This window comes from Bombina bombina, chromosome 7 (genome assembly GCF_027579735.1).
Source record: "Bombina bombina isolate aBomBom1 chromosome 7, aBomBom1.pri, whole genome shotgun sequence".
Lineage (NCBI taxonomy): Eukaryota > Metazoa > Chordata > Amphibia > Anura > Bombinatoridae > Bombina > Bombina bombina.
Window position 1 is genome coordinate 504,407,177 of NC_069505.1, and position 21,760 is coordinate 504,428,936.

A 21,760-nucleotide genomic window follows, 5' to 3' on the forward strand; every position below is an offset into this window, starting at 1 on the left:
ACAGTCCGCGAACAACTTCCAAGGAAGTAACAGAAAGCAAGTCCATCCCAGAAATTCAATCAAATAAGAAAGTATCCTAACCAGATGAAAGAAAAGAAGGCATCCCGATGGCATCCACCAAAAAAAACTCTGGGAAAGGACACGAGCGACCGACAGGAGACAATCAACTTCTCAAATAGTCTAGCTCGAAGCACCATTCGATGACACAGTCCCCGATTGATAGAGGAGAGGATCCCCCAATAAGTCGTAAAGATGAGGGAGTAGAACACGCAGCCGTGCTATCCGATAACAAAAGGTGCAACATAGAAGAATATTCACCCCCGAAGGTAACTGAATAGACCCATCCAGAAACCTCTGGATCCTGCAGGTGAACCAGCGCCATCAAGATATTGAAGCGAAAATGACCCCCCATCTCCAGGGTAAACAAACCACCCTGTGCAGAGGGAGAATTAACATTAGGGTTACCCCCAAATGTAGGGGAAGGGTGCTGTTGGGAATCCGCCGAGTAAGGAACAGAGCCCCCAGAGGCTGATGGCTCAATAGGCCCCTGGTTCCCCAAGCCAGAGGAACCAGGCGCTCTAAGAAGGCACAAGAGACAGACAGGACTGATAAACCTGCATCAGTGGGGCCAAAGCACCTTCCTCACAAGAGGAAGAATCAGAATCAGAAACAACGACAGTCTCAGCTTCAGAGAGAAATTTAGTACAATATAAAAAAAAACGAACGGCACCTGACATCCACAATGGCTGGGGCACTCACCACCTCCTCTGACCAGATCCAAAACGAAGCAGAAAATCTTTGTTGCCACATGGTCAGGAATGCGGAAGCGAAACAAACCCAGCGTAACAACGCCTTGTCATAAGGTGAACCGTAAAGTCCAAAAAAGCATGCCAGAAAAAGGCGGTAACTAGGCCCCACTAAATCCTACAAGCCAATCTCCCATCTCAGCCCCAGAGCCAATACCCAATACACAAAGCAGGAAAATCACATAAGAAACATGATTAAAGAACCCCACCCTGTTCACAAATCCCCCCTAAGAAAGGAATTATCCCATGATTCCCAGATCCAAACAGAGGAGTCTCACTGAGACCCATACTTATCTGTCACATAACAACATTAATATTCATAAAATGAAATGATCTTAACGGAATCTACATTGTGGAACAGGAACACAGCCCTTCAAGTGTGACGGAAGTATAGCATTGCCTCCGCCATGGACTTGGGAGAAGACAGCAGGTAGCGAAGTGAAGGGTCGGCAATGCCAAGTGCTAGAGGAGCTGTTAATATGAGTTGGGATCGTGTCGCAAACTCCCACTGCATCTACGGACTCTAACATTCGCCCAGGCCCTCACTGAGAGACTAACAGGACTACTTAAAACTCCTGTCCCATTGCAAAGATTCCTACCCTCCATGAGAGACACACTTTACGTAAAAATCAATAAAATTATTTTCTTTAAAAAATAAAACCTCTGACACTTCTCTGCCAACCTCCTGGGACAAAGGCAAAGAATGACTGGGGGATAGGGGAAGTGCCTTTGGCTGATGTGTCTTTGCCTCCTCCTGGTGGCCAGGTTCTTATTTCTCACAAGTAATGAATGCGGCTGTGGACTCTTTCCCATTAGGAAGAAAATATCCTTTACCACTCATGATATCAGAGAAAATTTTTGCCAATGCTGGTCCGAAAAGGGTCTTTCCCATGTAGGGAATAACCAAAAGCTTAGATTTAGAAGAGACGTCTGCAGACCAAGACTTAAGCCATAGCGCTCTATGCGCTAAAATTGCAAAACAAGAAATGTTGGCTCCCAACTTAATGACCTGTAAGGAAGCGTCAGTTATAAAAGAGTTGGATAACTTGAGAGCCATAATTCTATCCTGAATCTCCTCCAAGGGAGTATCAGCTTGTAAGGACTCAGTCAAAGCATCAAACCAATAGGCTGCCGCACTGGTTACAGTAGCAATGTACAACGCTGGTTGCCATTGTAACCCCGATGAGTATATATTTTCTTTAAAAAGGGCCTCCAGTTTTTTATCCCCTCCTCCTTGCACTGAAGGCAAAGAGAATGACTGGGGGTTGTGGGAAGTGATACTATCTATATATATGTATATATAATGGGTTTATGAATATGAGCAACCCATAGAGAACAAGATGAAAATAATTAAATGAAGCATTTGTTGTTTTTAATTGGGAAGATCTGTGTATCTTTGTATATATTTTTTTTTAATTAAAGCTGCAGTTTTTAATATATTTTTTGAAAAAAGTTTAAGTTTCTTAGTCCGATGAGCTGTCTGTTTTTGCTTTAAGGATTTTGAGCTTTACAACAGTTTATAGCAGCTACTGCTCTTGTGGACATATGGACAAATCTTTATGTTTAGATTAGTGAAGTGACTGGGAGCAGGGGTAGGAGGTGTAGATGGACAATGCTGAGTTTCCGTGCTCAGATATGCTGTGTCCGGTGATTTGCCTTTTTAGAGCCCTGCATCAAAACAGCAAACAGGTGGGAATTTATAATTATATCATTTATATATTATGAAGAAGATATCTCAGGAAGTGAATTATATAGAAACTATATCTCTGGGGTGACTTCCCATGTCTTTATATGTATACATATGTATTTGTATGTTTATATGTGTATATATGTCTGTAAATACATAAATACACATGCAATTACATAATTCCATATGTACACACACATGCATATGTATGTATCTCAATGCCTTTTTTTTTTCTAACACCTGAGACCTCATATATTTAAACCCTTATAACTTTTTTTGTGCAATATGTTTTTTTTTTTTTAAATAATTTTTATAAGAAGTGTTAATATGAGTATAACTGTACCGTTATATGTATTTTTGCATCTGTTTTGTGACACTTTTTTGTTGGGCTTAACTGTTTTTCCACACGTACCGTTACTGAAGCCAGAGAAATGGTGGTTATTTTACGTTTATATAAGATATATTGTGTGATTCATATTCCTATATATCATTTTGGTTGGTCATTGTATATGTGTCCCACTCTTGATTTTAAGGAGCACATAGTATTTCATTGTACTCTTGTTTACACCTGATATGGCAATCTGAGCCTTAGTTGATTATCAAGATGTTTTTAACTACTCTCAAAACATTTACACAATATATGCGCACAAGTAGTTAAACAAAAACTATGAAAACAGACTTAATAATTTTTATTTTAGTAATAACCACATGCATACCAGGATGATGTGTAAGACATTGCTCCAAATATTAATACATTATAAGCTTCTGCAATAACTTACCAATCTACAGCAAAAATGCATTTCCAAAAAATGTTCACCAGTAAATTTACAATACCACTTAGCAGTGTTGTCTCCATTACAATGCCTGGGTTCAAGAATGAAATGATACCTCCCACTTCTCTGTCCTCTGAAGTCTAAACCTAACCATAGTAAACAATCTCAAACATTAATGATCAGCAGATGATCAGTTGATGGACCTAACATGAGAATATGTTTTTCTTAAAAAAATATAGTCTACCTATGTTCCTCTCCTATCAAATACCCCCTTGGTTCCACCTTTTCTAAGTTGAGCCAGCCCTGAATCCTGCTTTAGCGTTATCTTTACCTAACCCATAAGTAAGTTTGAAGTAAATTAATTGTAAGTTTCTCCTATTTTATATTTTGTTTGCAGGAAAAAGAGAATCCCTCTACTCAATTCAACATGAAAAACTTCCTGGTTAATACCAATAATCTATTTATAGCTGGAACAGAAACAGTTGGTACAACACTACGGCATGGATTCTTGCTTCTGCTGAAGTTCCCAGACATTACACGTAAGAATTTTAGGGGGGGGGGGGGAACAAACCTAAGAAAAAAATTTAAAGGGACTTAAAGGGTCTTAAAGGGACAGTCTACACCTTTGTCATCTTAAAGTCTTATTTTAGATTAAGCTGCAAATAGCCTCCTGCACCTTTTCTATATCATGCAGCAGGAAAAGTAAAAAGTTATTTTAAAATGACTATTGTTTCTGTCCACTTTGAAATTGCTGCCAAACTCCACCCACCGATGACTTCATGATTTTGCCTGCATCCAGGCACTCTGCTGAATAGCATTGACAGTCTGTTGAATCCAACTAGTGAGCCTTTTTGTGATTTGGTGCAATATGCAGCCCATATCATGGTGTCATCAGTGGGCGGAGCTTGTCAGATAATTTAAAGTGGCCAGAAACAATATTCATTTTAAAATAACTTTTTTACCATTCCTGCTGCATGATATAGAAAAAGGTGCAGGAGGTTATGTGCAGCTTAATCTAAGGTAAAACTTTAAGATGACCAAGGTGTAGACTGCTCCTTTAAATGTGATGCACCCCATTTTAATATGTCTTTCTTTGACCAAAAAGAATGTATATTTATCAGTGGTAAAGGTATTTCCTTAATCTGACCAAATGCATATAAAAGAGATTTTTATAAGGGGTGAGATAGCCTACTTTTAAACAAATGGTCCAGCACCTAAGCTTACATTTTTGCCTTTTTCAAATAAAGATACCAAGAGAACGAAGAAAAAATGATAATAGAAGTAAATTAGAAAGTTTCTTAAAATTGCATACTCTATCTGATTCATGAGAGAAGATGTGGGTTTCATATCCCTTTAAATAATATTTTATGACTAAGTTTATTATTCAGGTGTGTTATTTTGGTCTTACTCTGTACTTAGGGCAGCAGAATATAGTAGGAGCAGGACATCTTGAATGTTCATTCTATGGTATTCTATGGTATAAACCAGGCATACCTGGGTGCCTATTGGGTGTGCATTACTCCTCTATTGGGCCCACCTTCTAATCTAATTTTATTGGGGTTTTGAGTAGATAAAAAGTTTGGGCTATGTGAAATTTCGTTGGAGTCTATTGGGTGTCAGCATATTGTAGTTGGACTTGCATAATGTTAATAGCAGTGGTACAGTGTCTTGTTTGAGTAATTGCACATAGAAAGTGTCTTAATCCCTTACGGCTAGATTTAGAGTTTTGTCGGTAACAACCCGCGTAGCTAACGCTGGCTTTTTTTCCCACCGCACCTTTTAAATACCGCTGGTATTTAGAGTTCACAGAAGGGCTGCGTTAGGCTCCAAAAAGGAAACGTAGAGCATATTTACCGCCACTGCAACTCTCAATACCAGCGGTGCTTACGGACGCTCATGCACGATTCCCCCATAGAAAACAATGGGGCATTTTGAGCTGAAAAAAAACCTAACACCTGCAAAAAAGTAGCGTTCAGCTCCTAACGCAGCCCCATTGTTTCCTATGGGGAAACACTTCCTATGTCTGCACCTAACACCCTAACATGTACCCCGAGTCTAAACACCCCTAACCTTACACTTATTAACCCCTAATCTGCTGCCCCCGCTATCTCTGACACCTGCATATTTTTTTTAACCCCTAATACGCCACTCCGTACACCGCCGCAACTTACGTTATACCTATGAACCTCTAATCTGCTGCCCCTAACACCGCTGACCCCTATATTATATTTATTACTCCATAATCTGCCGCCCCCAACGTCGCCGCCACCTACCTACAATTATTAACCCCTAATCTGCCCACCGGACCTCACCACTACTATAATAAATGTATTAACCCCTAATCTGCCTCACTAACCCTATAATAAATAGTATTAACCCCTAATCTGCCCTCCCTAACATCGCTGACACCTAACTTCAAGTATTAACCCCTAATCTGCCGACCGAACCTCACTGCTACTCTAATAAATGTAGTAACCCCTAAAGCTAAGTCTAACCCTAACCCCCCCTAAATTAAATATAATTTAAATCTAACGAAATAAATTAACTCTTATTAAATAAATTAATCCTATTTAAAGCTAAATACTTACCTGTAAAATAAACCCTAATATAGCTACAATATAAATTATAATTATATTGTAGCTATTTTAGGATTAATATTTATTTTACAGGTAACTTTGTATTTATTTTAACCAGGTACAAAAGCTATTAAATAGTTATTAACTATTTAATAGCTACCTAGTTAAAATAATTACAAAATTACCTGTAAAATAAATCCTAACCCAAGTTACAATTAAACCTAACACTACACTATAAATAAATTAATTAAATACAATACCTACAAATAAATACAATTAAATAAACTAACTAAAGTACAAAAAAAAAAAGAACTAAGTTACAAAAAATAAAAAAATATTTATAAACATTAGAAAAATATTACAATTTTAAACTAATTACACCTACTCTAAGCCCCCTAATAAAATAACAAAGCCCCCCAAAATAAAAAAAAATACCCTACCCTATTCTAAAATTAAAATAGAAAAGCTCTTTTACCTTACCAGCCCTTAAAAGGGCCTTTTGCGGGGCATGCCCCAAAGAATTCAGCTCTTTTGCCTGTAAAAAAAAACATACAATACCCCCCCAACATTACAACCCACCACCCACATACCCCTAATCTAACCCAAACCCCCCTTAAATAAACCTAACACTAAGCCCCTGAAGATCTCCCTACCTTGTCTTCACCACACCGGGTTTACCGATCCGTCCTGGCTCCGACGTCTTCATCCAAGCCCAAGCGGGGGCTGAAGATGTCCATGATCCGGCTGAAGTCTTGATCCAAGCGGGAGCTGAAGAGGTCCATGATCCGGCTGAAGTCTTGATCCAAGCGGGAGCTGAAGAGGTCCATGATCCGGCTGAAGTCTTGATCCAAGCGGGAGCTGAAGAGGTCCATGATCCGGCTGAAGTCTTCTATCAAGCGGCATCTTCAATCTTCTTTCTTCCGGATCCATCTTCATCCCGCCGACGGGGAACATCCATCTTCACCGACGACTTCCCGACGAATGAGGGTTCATTTAAGGGACGTAATCCAAGATGGTGTCCCTCGAATTCCGATTGGCTGATAGGATTCTATTGGATGACGTCCCTTAAAGGAACCGTCATTCGTCGGGAAGTCGTCGGTGAAGATGGATGTTCCGCGTCGGCGGGATGAAGATGGATCCGGAAGAAAGAAGATTAAAGATGCCGCTTGATAGAAGACTTCAGCTGGATCATGGATCTCTTCAGCTCCCGCTTGGATCAAGACTTCAGCCGGATCATGGACATCTTCAGCCACTGCTTGGGCTTGGATGAAGACATCGGAGCCAGGACGGATTGGTGAACCCGGTGTGGTGAAGACAAGGTAGGGGGAGATCTTCAGGGGCTTAGTGTTAGGTTTATTTAAAGTGGGTTTGGGTTAGATTAGGGGTATGTGGGTGGTGGGTTGTAATGTTGGGGGGGTATTGTATGGGTTTTTTTTACAGGCAAAAGAGCTGAATTCTTTGGGGCATGCCCCGCAAAAGGCCCTTTTAAGGGCTGGTAAGGTAAAAGAGCTTTTCTATTTTTATTTTAGAATAGGGTAGGGTATTTTTTATTTTGGGGGGCTTTCTTATTTTATTAGGGGGCTTAGAGTAGGTGTAATTAGTTTAAAATTGTTGTAATATTTTTCTAATGTTTGTAAATATTTTTTTATTTTTTGTAACTTAGTTCTTTTTTTTTTTGTACTTTAGTTAGTTTATTTCATTGTATTTATTTGTAGGTATTGTATTTAATTAATTTATTGATAGTGTAGTGTTAGGTTTAATTGTAGATAATTGTAGGTATTTTATTTAATTAATTTATTGATAGTGTAGTGGTAGGTTTAATTGTAACTTAGGTTAGGATTTATTTTACAGGTCATTTTGTAATTATTTTAACTAGGTAGCTATTAAATAGTTAATAACTATTTAATAACTATTGTACCTGGTTAAAATAAATACAAAGTTGCCTGTAAAATAAATATGTATCCTAAAATAGCTACAATATAATTATAATTTATATTGTAGCTATATTAGGTTTTATTTTACAGGTAAGTATTTAGCTTTAAATAGGAATAATTTATTTAATAAGAGTTAATTTATTTCGTTAGATTTATGTTAGTGTTAGGGTTAGACAGCTTTAGGGGTTAATACATTTATTAGAGTAGTGGACGCGGTGAGGTCCGGTCGGCAGATTAGGGGTTAATACTTGAAGTTAGGTGTCAGCGATGTTAGGGAGGGCAGATTAGGGGTTAATACTATTTATTATAGGGTTTTTGAGGCGGGAGTGAGGCAGATTAGGGGTTAATACATTATTATAGTAGCAGCGAGGTCCGGTCAGCAGATTAGGGGTTAATAAGTGTAGGTAGGTGGCAGATTAGGGGTTAATAAATATAATATAGGGGTCGGCGGTGTTAGGGGCAGCAGATTAGGGGTACATAGGGATAACGTAGGTGGCGGCGGTGTGCAGTCGGCAGATTAGGGGTTAAAAAATGTTAATAGAGAGTGGGGGGACCTCGGTTTAGGGGTACATAGGTAGTTTATGGGTGTTAGTGTACTAGAGCACAGTAGTTAAGAGCTTTATGAACCGGCGTTAGCCCAGAAAGCTCTTAACTCCTGACTTTTTTCTGCGGCTGGAGTTTTGTCATTAGATTTCTAATGCTCACTTCAGCCAAGACTCTAAATACCAGCGTTAGAAAGATCCCATTGAAAAGATAGGATACGCAAATGGCGTAGGGGGATCTGCGGTAGCTCAAAACCAGTGTTAGGAGCCTCTAACGTTGGTTTTGACAGCTAACGCCAAACTCTAAATCTAGCCGTTAGTGACCAGAGCACTTTTCAATGGGCTATTTTTAAATTTCTGCTGTGTTTGTAAGCTGTCATTTTCCTCTTACTCACTTACTGTACCCACACATATTATATACCGTTTTTCTCGCCATTAAATGGACTTTCTAAAGATACCATTATTTTCATCATATCTTATTATTTACTATAAAAAAAATTATAAAATATGAGGAAAAAATGGAAATAAACACACTTTTTCTAATTTTGACTCCCAAAATCTGTTACACATCTACAACCACCAAAAAACACCCATGCTACATAGTTTCTAATTTTTGTCCTGAGTTTATAAATACCTAATATTTACATGTTGTTTACTTTTTTTGCAAGTTATAGGGCCATAAATACAAGTAGCACTTTGCTATTTCCAAACCATTTTTTTTTTCACAATTAGCGCTAGTTACATTAGAACACTAATATCTTTCAGGAATCCCTGAATATCCCTTGACATGTATATATTTATTTTTTTTTTTAAAGTAGACAACCCAAAGTATTGATCTAGGCCCATTTTGGTATATTTCATGCCACCATTTCTCCGCCAAATGCGATCAAATAAAAAAAAATGTTCACCTTTTCACAAATTTTAGGTTTCTCACTGAAGTTATTTACAAACAGCTGGTGCAATTATGGCATAAATGGTTGTAAATGCTTCTCTGGGATCCCCTTTGTTCTGAAATAGCAGTCATTTGTGGCATTACTTTTTGGTAATAAGAAGGTCGCTAAATGCCGCTGTGCACCACACTTGTACTATGCCCAGCAGTAAAGGGGGTTAATTAGGTAGCTTGTAGGGAGCATGTAGGGTTAATTTTAGCTTTAGTGTGGTGTAGTAGACAACCCAAAGTATTGATCTAGGCCTATTTTGGTAAATTTCATGCCACCATTTCACCGCCAAATGCGATCAAATTAAAAAAATACGTTCACTTTTTCACTAATTTTAGGTTTCTCACTGAAATTATTTACAAACAGCTTGTGCAATTATGGCACAAATGGTTGTAAATGCTTATCTGGGATCCCCTTTGTTCAGAAATAGCAGGCTTATATGGCTTTGGCATTGCAGTTTGGTAATTAGAAGGCCACTAAATGCCGCTGCACACCACACTTGTATTTATGCCCAGAAGTTAAGGGGTTAATTAGGTAGCTTGTTGTGTTAATTTTAGCTTTAGTGTAGAGATCAGCCTCCCACCTGACACATCCCACCCTCTGATCCCTCCCTGACCCCCCTCAAACAGCTCTCTTCACTCTCCCACCTCACATTTGTTACCGCCATCTTAAATACGGGCAGAAAGTCTGCCAGTATAAAAATAATGGAGTTTTGTTTTGTTTTTTAGATTTTTTTTATATATATATTTTATAAAAAGTGTAGGATCCCCCATTACCCCCCAATCACCCTGATCCCCCCAAACAGATCTCTAAGCCTCCCCCCTCGACCTATTGGCCGCCATCTTAAGTACTGGCAGCTGTCTGCCAGTACCCATTTTACTTACAAATTTGCCCTTTTTTTAATTAAAATAGATATAAAATGTATATTTTCTGTAGTGAAACCCCCCCCCCTCAATACCCTACCCCCCCTCCCAGATTTCTTTCCAAACCATTTTTTGCCCCTCCCGGATCCCTTTCCCTATCCTAAATTTAACAGATTTTCCCTATTTCTAAAATCGTTTATGTCTGTGCGCGCACGTGCTCTCCCGAGCCCCGCCTGCTCACGGACCAACGGTAAGTCAGATCCGGAACAAGCACCAGCGATGGGCCGCCCACCCACCTCCCTGCAGCTGCTCCCATCCACCAACGATCGGCACCATGCTGGCTGATGCAGAGAGGGCCACAGAGTGGCTCTCTCTGCATCGGATGCTTAAAAAATGGTATTGCAGGATGGCTCAATATTGAGGCATCACTGCAATACCCTAAAAGCGCTTGGAAGCGATCACGATTGCTTCCAGTGCTTTAAAACCCTGAGGACGTACAGGGTACGTCCTTGGTCACTAAGTCACATTTTTTGTAGGACGTACACTGTACGTTCTTGGTCGTTAAGCGGTTAAAGTTAAAGGGATCCAAAACCCCGAAATGCTCTTTCATGATTCAGGTAGAGCCTACAAAAACTTACCAATTTACTTCTATTAAAACATTTGTAGAACATTTGGAGCGTTACTACTGGGAGCTAGCTAATCAGATCTGGTAAACCTATTATAGGAGGCATATATGTAAAGCCACCAATCAGCAGCTAGCTCCAGTTGTGCATTACTTCTCCTGAGACTAGCTAGATATGCTTTTCAACAAAGGATACCAAAGGATGAAGCATATTAGCTAACAGGTGTAAATTGAAAAGTTCTTTAAAATTGCACGAACATTTGCATTTTCTGTCCTTTTAATTGCAACAGAGACTTGGTTATGGTTAAAGGGGCGCAACACCTATATTGTAAAGGTAATCATGATAAAGTCTTTGGGCTCTGAAACACCTTGGTAACTGGTCGTAACTCATTTTAGTGAGCTGCACATAGCACACCGTTATTGCTAAATAGTAATGTTAGTTATATTGGGCTGCTAAAATTAAGCTGCTGTAAGAAATATATTTTTGTTCATAGTATCTTGATTAAAGTAACTTATATTATATATCAATTACTGGATTGTATTTGTTATTTTTTTAGGCTAGATTACAACTGGAGCAATAAGGGGTTTATCGCGAGTGTTTGCACTCATAGGGCTTACCGCTAGTATTTCGAATTGAAAGTAAATGCGATCGCTTGAGTACACTCGCAATTTACAATAGAATCATTACTGTGACTTCAGAGATCTGGTTCACTGTTTCGCGAAACAGAAAAGTGGTATATAACACATCAAAAATAAATTACAAAGTACAGTTACAGGCATACTAACACCATCTAATAAAAATTATTTTAAAAAATTGCACAAAAATGTAATAAGGGCTCAAAGATATGAGGTCTCAGGTGTTAGACGAAGAAAAGGCAGACAAAGGGTTTAAACATTGAGATATATAAATATACATATCTAAAGCCACTTCCAGCCTGCTCTACTTCATGCTTGTCTCTCCTATGCCACAGCCACTGCCCTCCCCCCGCCTACCAGCACAGCACAGGTAACTCCCTTTGTTAACTTTCTTCCTACAGCCACTGCCCTGCCCCCCGCCTCCCAGCCCTCCCACCTCCCAGAACCTATTTAATGGAAGTTGCTGGCGCGCCAAAGGCAAGCCAGTCTGCGCCCGTCTGCGCCTGGACCGCGTCCAGCGCCACTAAACCTGGCTCCCACAACCACCACCACTACGACGCCAGCACCCTCCTCCATCTCAACACTGGTAGATAATCTGCCTGCCACCACGCATCCCCGACGAACACCATCGGACCCTTCACCTGCCGCAACTGCACCTTCTCCTCCCTCTGGACCACTAACCTGCCAGTCACCTCTCACGTCTTCTCCTCCCTCTGAACCACTAACCTGCCAGTCACCTCACGCAAAAACAACCACCTCAACTGCATCCTCCTCAACACCCGCTCCGTCCGCAAGCACGCCGTCGAAATCTGGAACCTGCTCAATGCCACCTCCCGGACGTTGACTTCCTTACTGAAACCTGGCTGAACCCCACATCAATGCCGGACATCGCCATCGCCATCCCAGACAGATACAAGATCTCCCACAAGGACCGCAGCAACCGACCGGGAGGAGGCATCGCCATCATCCACAAACACTCCCTCCACGTCACAACCAGCTCCGACTACCACTCACCAGGCTTGGAACACTTACACTTCAAGCTCCAGGTCAGTCCCAACACTACCCTCCATGGCACCCTCATCTACAGACCTCCCGGATCTCGTCCTGCCTTCTGTGACTCCATCACCGACCTCATCGCACCCCACGCCCTCCCCTCAACAGACTACATCCTCCTCTGTGACCTCAACTTCCACCTAGACAACCCCAATGACCACAACACTGCCAACCTCTTAGAAAACCTTGGAACCATCGGTCTAAAGCAACTCGTCAACTCCCCAACCCACTCAGCCGGACACACACTCGACCCTATCTTCTCTGCAGGCAACCACATCTCAGTCAACCACATCACCGAACTCCATTGGACCGACCACCATTGCATACATTTGTCCTTCAACAAACCCACCGCACACCTCCGGCAGCACCACCCACCCCGCAGAAACTGGAACAACATCACCGAAGACCAACTGCACTCCACCCTGAACAAGTGCCCCCCAGCTACCTCCACAGATGCCAACTCCTCCGCCCGCAACCTCCACCACTGGCTCACAGACTGCGCCAACACCCTCGCCCCTCTCAAGAAACCGTCCAACCGCCAACCCACCAACAAGGCTAGTTGGTTCACCCCTGCACTCCAGGACTCCAAACGCCACTGCAGGCGATTGGAAAGGACCTGGAGATCCAGCAAAACCCCCTAAAATAAAACAGCCTACAAAGAAGCCATCACTACCCACCACCGCCTCATCAAAACCACCAAGAAGACAGCCATCCAAGATAGAATCAATGCCAACGTCCACAACAGCAAGGAGCTGTTCACAGTCATCAAGGAATTCTCCAATCCCAACAGCAACACCAACGACATCCCGCCCTCCCAGGTCCTCTGCGATAACCTTGCAATGTACTTCCACCACAAGATTGTCGACATCTATGACAGCTTCGCGCCCCAGAACTCACCCACCACCGCCTACCCACCGACTCCCACCGATACCTCACACAAATATACCACCGTCTACCCCCCACTGACCTTCTGGAGCCCCCTCACCACAGAGGACACCATCAGGATCATGAGCTCGATCCACTCCGGAGCACCCTCGGACCCATGCCCGCATCACATTTTCAACAAAGCGGGTGACACCATCGCCCCCGAGCTCTGCAGCACCATCAACTGCTCCATCGAAACCGGCACCTTCCCGGATGACTGGAAGCATGCAGAATTAAAACCCCTACTGAAAAAACCCACGGCTGACCCCAATGATCCGAAGAACTACCGCCCAATCTCTTTGCTCCCCTTTGCGGCCAAAGTCATTGAGAAGTCCATCAATGCGCAACTCGTTGACTACATTGAAGCCAACCACACCCTGGACCCCTCCCAATCCGGTTTCAGGAGCAACCAAAGCACAGAGACCGCCCTCCTCACCGCCACAGACGACATCCTCGCCCTACTCGACCGAGGAGAGACCGCCGCCCTCATTCTCCTAGACCTCTCAGCAGCATTCGACACTGTCTCCCACCTCACCCTCCGCAACCGACTACACGATGCCAGCATATAAGACAAAGCCCTGGAATGGATCACCTCCTTCCTCCCCAGCAGAACCCAGAAAGTTAGACTCCCACCCTTCACCTCCAAGCCCACAGAAATCAGCTGCGATGTACCCCAAGGCTCTTCTCTGAGCTACACCCTATTCAACATCTACATGGCCGCTCTCTCCGCCATCGCCCGACAACACAACCTCAACATCGTCTCCTATGCCGACGACACCCAGCTAATCATCTCACTCACCAGTGACCCCACCACCACCAAGAGAAACATCCCCGAAGGGCTGACAGCAGTCGCCACTTGGATGAACTACAACTGCCTAAAGCTGAACGCAGACAAGACCGAAGTCCTCCTCCTCGGTCCCACCACATCCACGTGGAATAACTCCTGGTGGCCCACAGCCCTCGGATACCCTCCAATCCCCACCGACCATGCACGAAATCTAGGCATCATCCTGGACTCATCGCTCTCCATGGACTGGCAAATAAACGCCGTCTCTTCTGCATGCTTCCACACACTTCACCTGCTGCAAAAGATCTTCAAATGGATCCCAACCGAGACTAGGAAGACGGTCACTCACGCCCTCGTCAGCAGCCAACTGGACTATGGTAACGCACTCTACGCCGGCACCACCATCAAGCTCCAAAAGAGACTACAGCGCATCCAGAACTCCACGGCCAGACTAATCCTTGACATCCCTCGTCAATGCCACATCACTAAATACCTGCGGGACCTGCACTGGCTCCCCATCAACAAAAGAATAACCTTCAAGCTTCTCACCCACGCATTCAAGGCCCTCCACAACATTGGTCCCGAATACTTGAACCACCGCGTTACCTTCTACACCCCTGCCAGACAACTTTGATCGGCCGACCAAGCCTTCGCTGTCATCTCCCGCATCAGGAAAACCACAGCGGGAGGCAGATCCTTCTCTCACCTGGCTGCCAAGACTTGGAACACCCTCCTGCTGCACCTTAGACAAGCTACCACCCTAACTAATTTCAGAAAGGACCTCAAGACCTGGCTCTTCAACTGAACTGCAACCCTCAGCGCCTTGAGACCCTTACGGGTGAATAGCCGCGCTTTACAAGAACCCAATAGATAGATAGATAGAAAGATGTATATGTATGTGTAAATATATATATATATATATATATATATATATATATATATATACAGTATAAATATATATATATATTCACATGTATTTATATGTGTATATATGTACTTATAAACACATAAATACATATGTATACATACTATATATACTACACATTCCATAGCACATAGCAGAATATGTCCTATGTATTAATAAATAGATATTCTAATATATACTGTATATCTATACCTATATGTAAAGAACATTAGAATGTGAAATATTCATATTTTCATGTTGGTTTAGCGTGCCAATAGGGTGTTTTGCTCACTTTTTTTTTCTCCATTGAGTTCTATGGGGGAATACGTGAACATGCACATGATATTCTAACTTTGGATTTTTGTGCTAGTCGGGTGACCGCTAGAGTAAAAACTGTTCACTTTCAACTTGTATTACAAGGTGAGCGCAAAAATCGGACTTCTAACTCAATTAATGCACCAGCGGAAGTACCTGTAATTTCGCCCTTTATAAGGTTAATTATAATGTAAAATCCTCTTCCAGATTTTAAAAGATTGGTGAACTGTTTTTGACTCTACAGGTAAAGTCCAGGGTGAAATAGATAATGTAATAGGCCATCAACGAATGCCAGCCCCCGAGGATAGAGATTCCATGCCGTACACTGATGCTGTGATTCATGAAATTCAAAGATATGGAAATGTGATACCAATGAACATACCTCATAAAGTGCTCAAGGACACAAGGTTTCGAGGGTTCACCATCCCCAAGGTATGTGAGAATTGTTATATATAGAAAAATATTGAAGATGGTTAATAATATATATGTTTATGTATGTGTGTGTGTGTGTGTGTAACAAAATAACTATAATTTACTAGTCAAGGGATAATATTTACTTGTCCAGATGGAAAAGCAGCAAATTCCAGCCCTGTGTGTATATGTACATATATCAATCAAGGTGTTAACCATTGAGAACCCTGTGTGCAAAGCCCATAAGAAAAACTCTCTTGCATGCGTACATGAAGATTTAAAGGAAGTTCGTTAGTTAGAGTTCGTTTTTGGCCAAATGTTGATAGATCCAGGACAATGTTGGACCCTACATTGCAGCTACACATGCCAACTTTCAAACAGATAAAAACAAGGGTGACCCAGCTTTTTGCATGTACATGAGTGTGAGACTTCCTGTATGGTGTATTTTTATTTTTGTGTAGTTTTTCCTATGGGCTTTGCACCCAGGTTTGTCTGGGTTTAACTGTCGGGGGCACTTCAAATGCAGTTGTATGCGAGTTCTGGAATGCACACAGCACTATGAGATTTGGTAGTGGTTTAGACTGCATGTACCTACTTGGGTTGAAGTGTGCAGAACATTTCTGTATTTTGTTTGTGTCTAGGAAACGTACATTGGCCTGTGTCATCCTTGTTTGTATTTCAAATTGATTTAAAGCTAGCACGTGTGGCTTTAGGTTAGGACTAGACCTATATCTAAAGCTGTTTGCCACTGGCTCCCTATCTCCTTTCAGCCAAATGCTGTAACTGACTCTTGCATATTGCTTTTAATTTCGCTGTACACCTACAATGGATGCCAGGGTTCTTATGTGTGGTGTATATGTTCATGGTTTATGAAAAATAAGATCTACTCTTTGGCCCCTATTTATGAAAGTCTGGCGGACCTGATCCGACAGTGCGGATCAGGTCTGCCAGACCTTGCTGAATACGGCGAGCAATACGCTCGCCATATTCAGCATTGCACCAGCAGCTCACAAGAGCTGCTGGTGCAACGCCGTCCCCTAAAGACTCAAGGCCAATGGGCCGCCAGCAGGGGGGTGTCAATAAACCTGATCGTACTCGATCGGGTTGATTTCCGGCGATGTCTGTCCGCCTCAGAGCAGGCGGACAGGTTATGGAGCAGCGGTCTTTGTGACTGCTGCTTCATAACTGCTGTTTCTGGCGAGCCTGCAGGAGCTTGATACATATGCCCCTTTGTGTATATATATATATACACAAAATATAAAACTATAGTAATAAAAATAGTGGCAATACTTCAAAATACCCTCAACTCTTTCTCCTACAATCCCTAGATCATTATATGTATACGAGTCAGTTAGGAAATGCCACTTTCAAAGGGACAATCTTGTACAAAAAATATGTTCTAATTCACTGAATAATGTCATTTTTGTGCCACTAATTCTAGGTTACTACGGCCACGTTTTTATTGATGATGTTAACTTTGAAATGCAAACTGTTAAATATTTGGATGATCTAAAGTATTATCGTCTTCCATTTTTCACCAGTTTCCAAACGTCCTCATTCCATTTTACATCTACACAAATATTTTGGGGCCAGAATACGAGTGGTGTGCTTAACGGTTACGCTTGAGTGATATCTGTTTTATTGTGGCTGTTTGAAAAGTAAACGTGAACACGTGAGGGCAAAGTCTTCAGAGCTCTGGTTAATTGTTTTGTGAAACAAAAACGTTGCTCAAAACACATCAAAAATACATTAAAAGGTTATGAAACCCAAGAATGTTTTTTTGTGACTCAGACTGAACAGACCATTTTAAAAAAAGTTTCCAATTTACTTGCGTTATCAAATTTGCTTCGTTCCCATGATATTCTGTGTTGAAGAGATACCTAGGTAGCATCTGGAGCACTATATAGCAGGAAAAAGTGCTGCCATCTAGTGCCCTTGCTAATAGATAACAATCTTGCAAAACTGCTGCCATATAGTTCTCCAGAAATGGGCAGACTCCTAAACATATTTCCCTGCTTTTCAAAAAAAGATACCAAGGGAACAAAGAAAAAATGATAATAGAAAAAAATTAGAAATTTGTTTAAAATTGTTGCTCTATCTGAATCATGAAAGAAAAAAAAATTGGTTTCCATATCCATTTAAAAAGAACAGTTATACTCATAATGACACTATCTAATACGAATTATTTTTTTTATTAAATTGCACAAAAACGTTATAAGGCCTCAAAGATATGAGGTCTCAGTTGTTAGAAAAAAAAAGCTGAAAAGGGCAAAGTAATCATCAATTACTGTTGGAAATCAATACCCAAGCTAGAGGACACAGATGATTAGGGAGGGACAAGACAGGTAACCTAAACAGAAGACACCACGGCTTGAAGAACCTTTCTTCCAAAGGAAGCCTTGGCCGAGGCAAAAGTATCAAATTTATAAAAAAAATTAAAAAGTATGCAGAGAGGACCAAGTTGCAGCCTTGCACATCTGTTCCACAGAAGCTTCATTTTTGAAAGCCCAAGAAGAAGATACAGACCTAGTGGAGTGAGCTGTGATTCTCTCCGGAGGTTGCTGTTCAGCAGTCTCATAAGCTAAACGTATTAAACTTCTCAACCAGAAGGAAAGAAAAGTAGCAGTAGCTTTTAGTCGCCTGCAAATAGAACTTAAGAGCACGCACAACATCTAAATTGTGTAACAAACGTTCTTTATGAGAAAAAGGATAAGGACAGAGAGAAGGAACAATTTCCTGATTAATATTTCTATCCAAAACAACCTTAGGAAGAAAACCAAACTTGGTACACAGAACCGCCTTATCTGCATGAAATATGAAATAAGGCGAATAGCACTGTAAAGCTGACAGTTTTGAAACTCTCCTAGCAGAAGAAATAGCAGTAAGAAACAAAACATTCCAAGATAACAACTTAATATCTATGGAAAGCATTGGCTCAAACAGAGCCTGTTGCAAAACTTTAAGAACAAGGTTAAGACTCCATGGTGGTGCAATAGATTTCAACACAGGCCTGATTCTGACCAAGGCCTGACAAAAGGATTGCACGTCTGCCAGACGTTTGTGCAGGAAAAAAAATAAAACAGAAATCTGACCCTTCAGAGTACTGACAGACAAACCTTTCTCCAGACCTTCCTGGAGGAAAGATAGAATTCTAGGAATCCTGAACCTACTCCAAGAGAATCCTTTAGTTTCACACCAATGAAGATATTTACGCCATATCTTATAGTAAATCTTTCTAGTAACAGGCTTACGAGCCTGAATCATGGTCTCAATGACCGACTCAGTTTCAGAGAAATGGAGGTAGAGACAACATTTCCACTAGATCTGCATACCAGATCCTGTGAGGCCACGCCGGAGCTATTAGAATCACTGACGCTCTCTCCTGCTTGATCCGAGCAATGACTTGTGGAAGGAGAGCAAATGGAGGAAACAGATATGCCAACCTGAAATTCCAAGGAACTGCCAGAGCATCTATCAGAAAGGCTTGAGGATCTCTAGACCTTGAACTGTACTTTGGGAGCTTGACGTTCTGACGAGATTCCATCAGATCCAATTCCGGTAACCCCCATTTGGTTGTTAACCTGGAAAACACTTCCAGATGAAGTGCCCACACCCTGGGATGGAAGGTCTATCTGCTCAGGAAATCCGCTTCCCAATTGTCTACCCCTGGAATGTGGATGGCAGATAGACAGCAATTGTGAGCCTCCGCCCACTGAATAATTCGCGCCACCTCCTTCATGGCTAAGGAACTTCGAGTTTCCCCCTGGTGATTGATGTAAGCCACTAAGGTTATGTTGTCCGACTGGAACCTGATAAGCCGGGCTAAGGCCAATTGGTGCCAAGCCATCAAGGCATTGAAGATCACTCTCAACTCCAAAATGTTTATGGGGAGAGCAGATTCCTCCTGAGACCAAAGACCTTGCGGCTTCAATGAGTCCCAGACTGCTCCCCAGCCCACCAGGCTGGCATCCGTGGTAACAATCACCCATGAGGGTCTCCATAAGCATGTCCCCTGAGACAGATGTTCCTGAGACAGCCACCACGGAAGAGAGTCTCTTGTCGCCTGATCTAGAACTATGTTCTGGGATAGATTTGCATAATCCCCATTCCATTGGCTGAGCATGCATAACTGCAGAGCTCTCAAATGGAATAGGGCACATGGAAATATGTCCATGGAAGTCACCATCAGACCAATTACCTCCATGTATTAGACCACTGATGGATGTACAGCAGACTGTAGAGCTAGGCAAGAGAAAATAATCTTGGCTGCAAAGATGCGTCATTAATAAAGACATTGGCTAAGTTAAGAGCCTTGATCCTATCCTGGATCTCCTCCAATGGAGTCTCAGCTTGAAGAGACTCAGACAATGCATCAAACCAGTAGGCTGCTGCACTTGTCACAGTGGAAATACACACTGCAGGTTGCCATTGGAGACCTTGATGAACATACATCCTCTTCAAGTAAGCCTCCAGCTTCTTGTCCATTGGGTCCTTGAAAGAGCAACTATCCTCTATGGGAAAAGTAGTTCTCTTAGCCAGCGTAGAAATCACCCCTTCCATCTTGGGAACCGTCTGCCACGACTCCTTAATGGAGTCAGCCACCGGAAACATCTTTTTAAACACTAGGGAAAGAGAAAATGGAATCCCCGGCTTCTACCATTCCCGAGTAATGATTTCCATAGTCCGGTCTGGCATAGGAAACACATCCGCAGAGGAGGGAACATTAAAGTATTGATTTAATTTACTAGATTTCTTGGGATTGACAATGATAGGAGTCTCGGAGTCATCCAAAGTATCTAAAACCGCCTTTAACAGCACACAGTGGTGTTCAAGCTTAAATCTGAAGGATACAACTTCAGTATCAGAAGAAGGCATTACACTGTGCGAATATGAGATTTCGCTCTTTAGAAACTACAGCGTATCTTCCTCTTCATATTTATGAGAAACAACAATATGGGTAGTCGGAACTGAATGAGAAGCCTTACCATCTGATTCTTTAATTTTTCTCTTGCGTCTTTTCTGAAGCATGGGAATGGCAGCCAACCTCTCAGATACTGCAAAGGATACCTGCGCAGCAATTTCTGCCTGCAAAAACTCCTCCAGGAGATTGTGAGGAACCACAGGGCACTGCATGTGAGGTTGTTAAAGTTTGGGACGTTTAAGGAGAAAGCTGCGGCATTGCCTGAACAGCATCAACCTGAGAGAGTGGAGTCTCAGCAACAAAAAGTCTTTCTTTATATATTAAAGTCCTCTCAATACAAGATGAACAAAAAGGCAAAGAAGGTTTAACTTGAGTATCTAGGCAAAGCTTGCATGTAACAGAAGGCACACACTCTGAGTCAATACTGCATTTAAAAATAAAACACAATAAAAAATGTTTTACTTTTTACTGTTCCTTTAAGAATCAGTTCTCATGAAAAACGAAGACTGTAACACAGAATCTGAAGTTACAATTTTAATTGCCTCCAATTATGCTAAGTGGATATGCTTTAGCCAGCTTTTTTTTGCCAACTGCCGTTATATAAAAGGTTTTATTGCTCCTTCTGTAGGAGAATTGAAAAAAGAAACAACCAGAAACCTCTACACCTCAGCGTTACTGCTGAGGTGCCTACCTGCCCCCTCTGTACTCCAGAGTTAGTGATTGCTCTGATCCGGAATCTCTGTGGGGAAGCAACCCGATCCGCTCTACCTGCGCCACACTTATTGTCTTAACAGCCAAAAAATGCGTGCGCTTTAGAGTGGAACTACCGCCTCAAGAAGGATCCACCTCTCTTATTACGTTAGAGATGGTCCCGGCGGCCATAACACACTAACAGCTAGATTTAGAGTTTGGCGTTAGCCGTCAAAAGCGGCGTTAAGGGGTCCTAATGCTGCTTTTTACCGCCCGCTGGTATTTAGAGTCAGCCAGGAAAGGGTCTACCGCTCACTTCCTTTCCGCGACTCCAGGCTACCACAGATCCCTTTACGTCAATTGTGTATCCTATCTTTT

General features: G+C 41.9%; 1 pseudogene; it reads left to right on the forward strand.

Moving 5' to 3' along the window:
* Window positions 1-21,760, forward strand: part of LOC128636039 (cytochrome P450 2A5-like) — a 125,856-nt pseudogene that overhangs the window by 77,742 nt on the left and 26,354 nt on the right.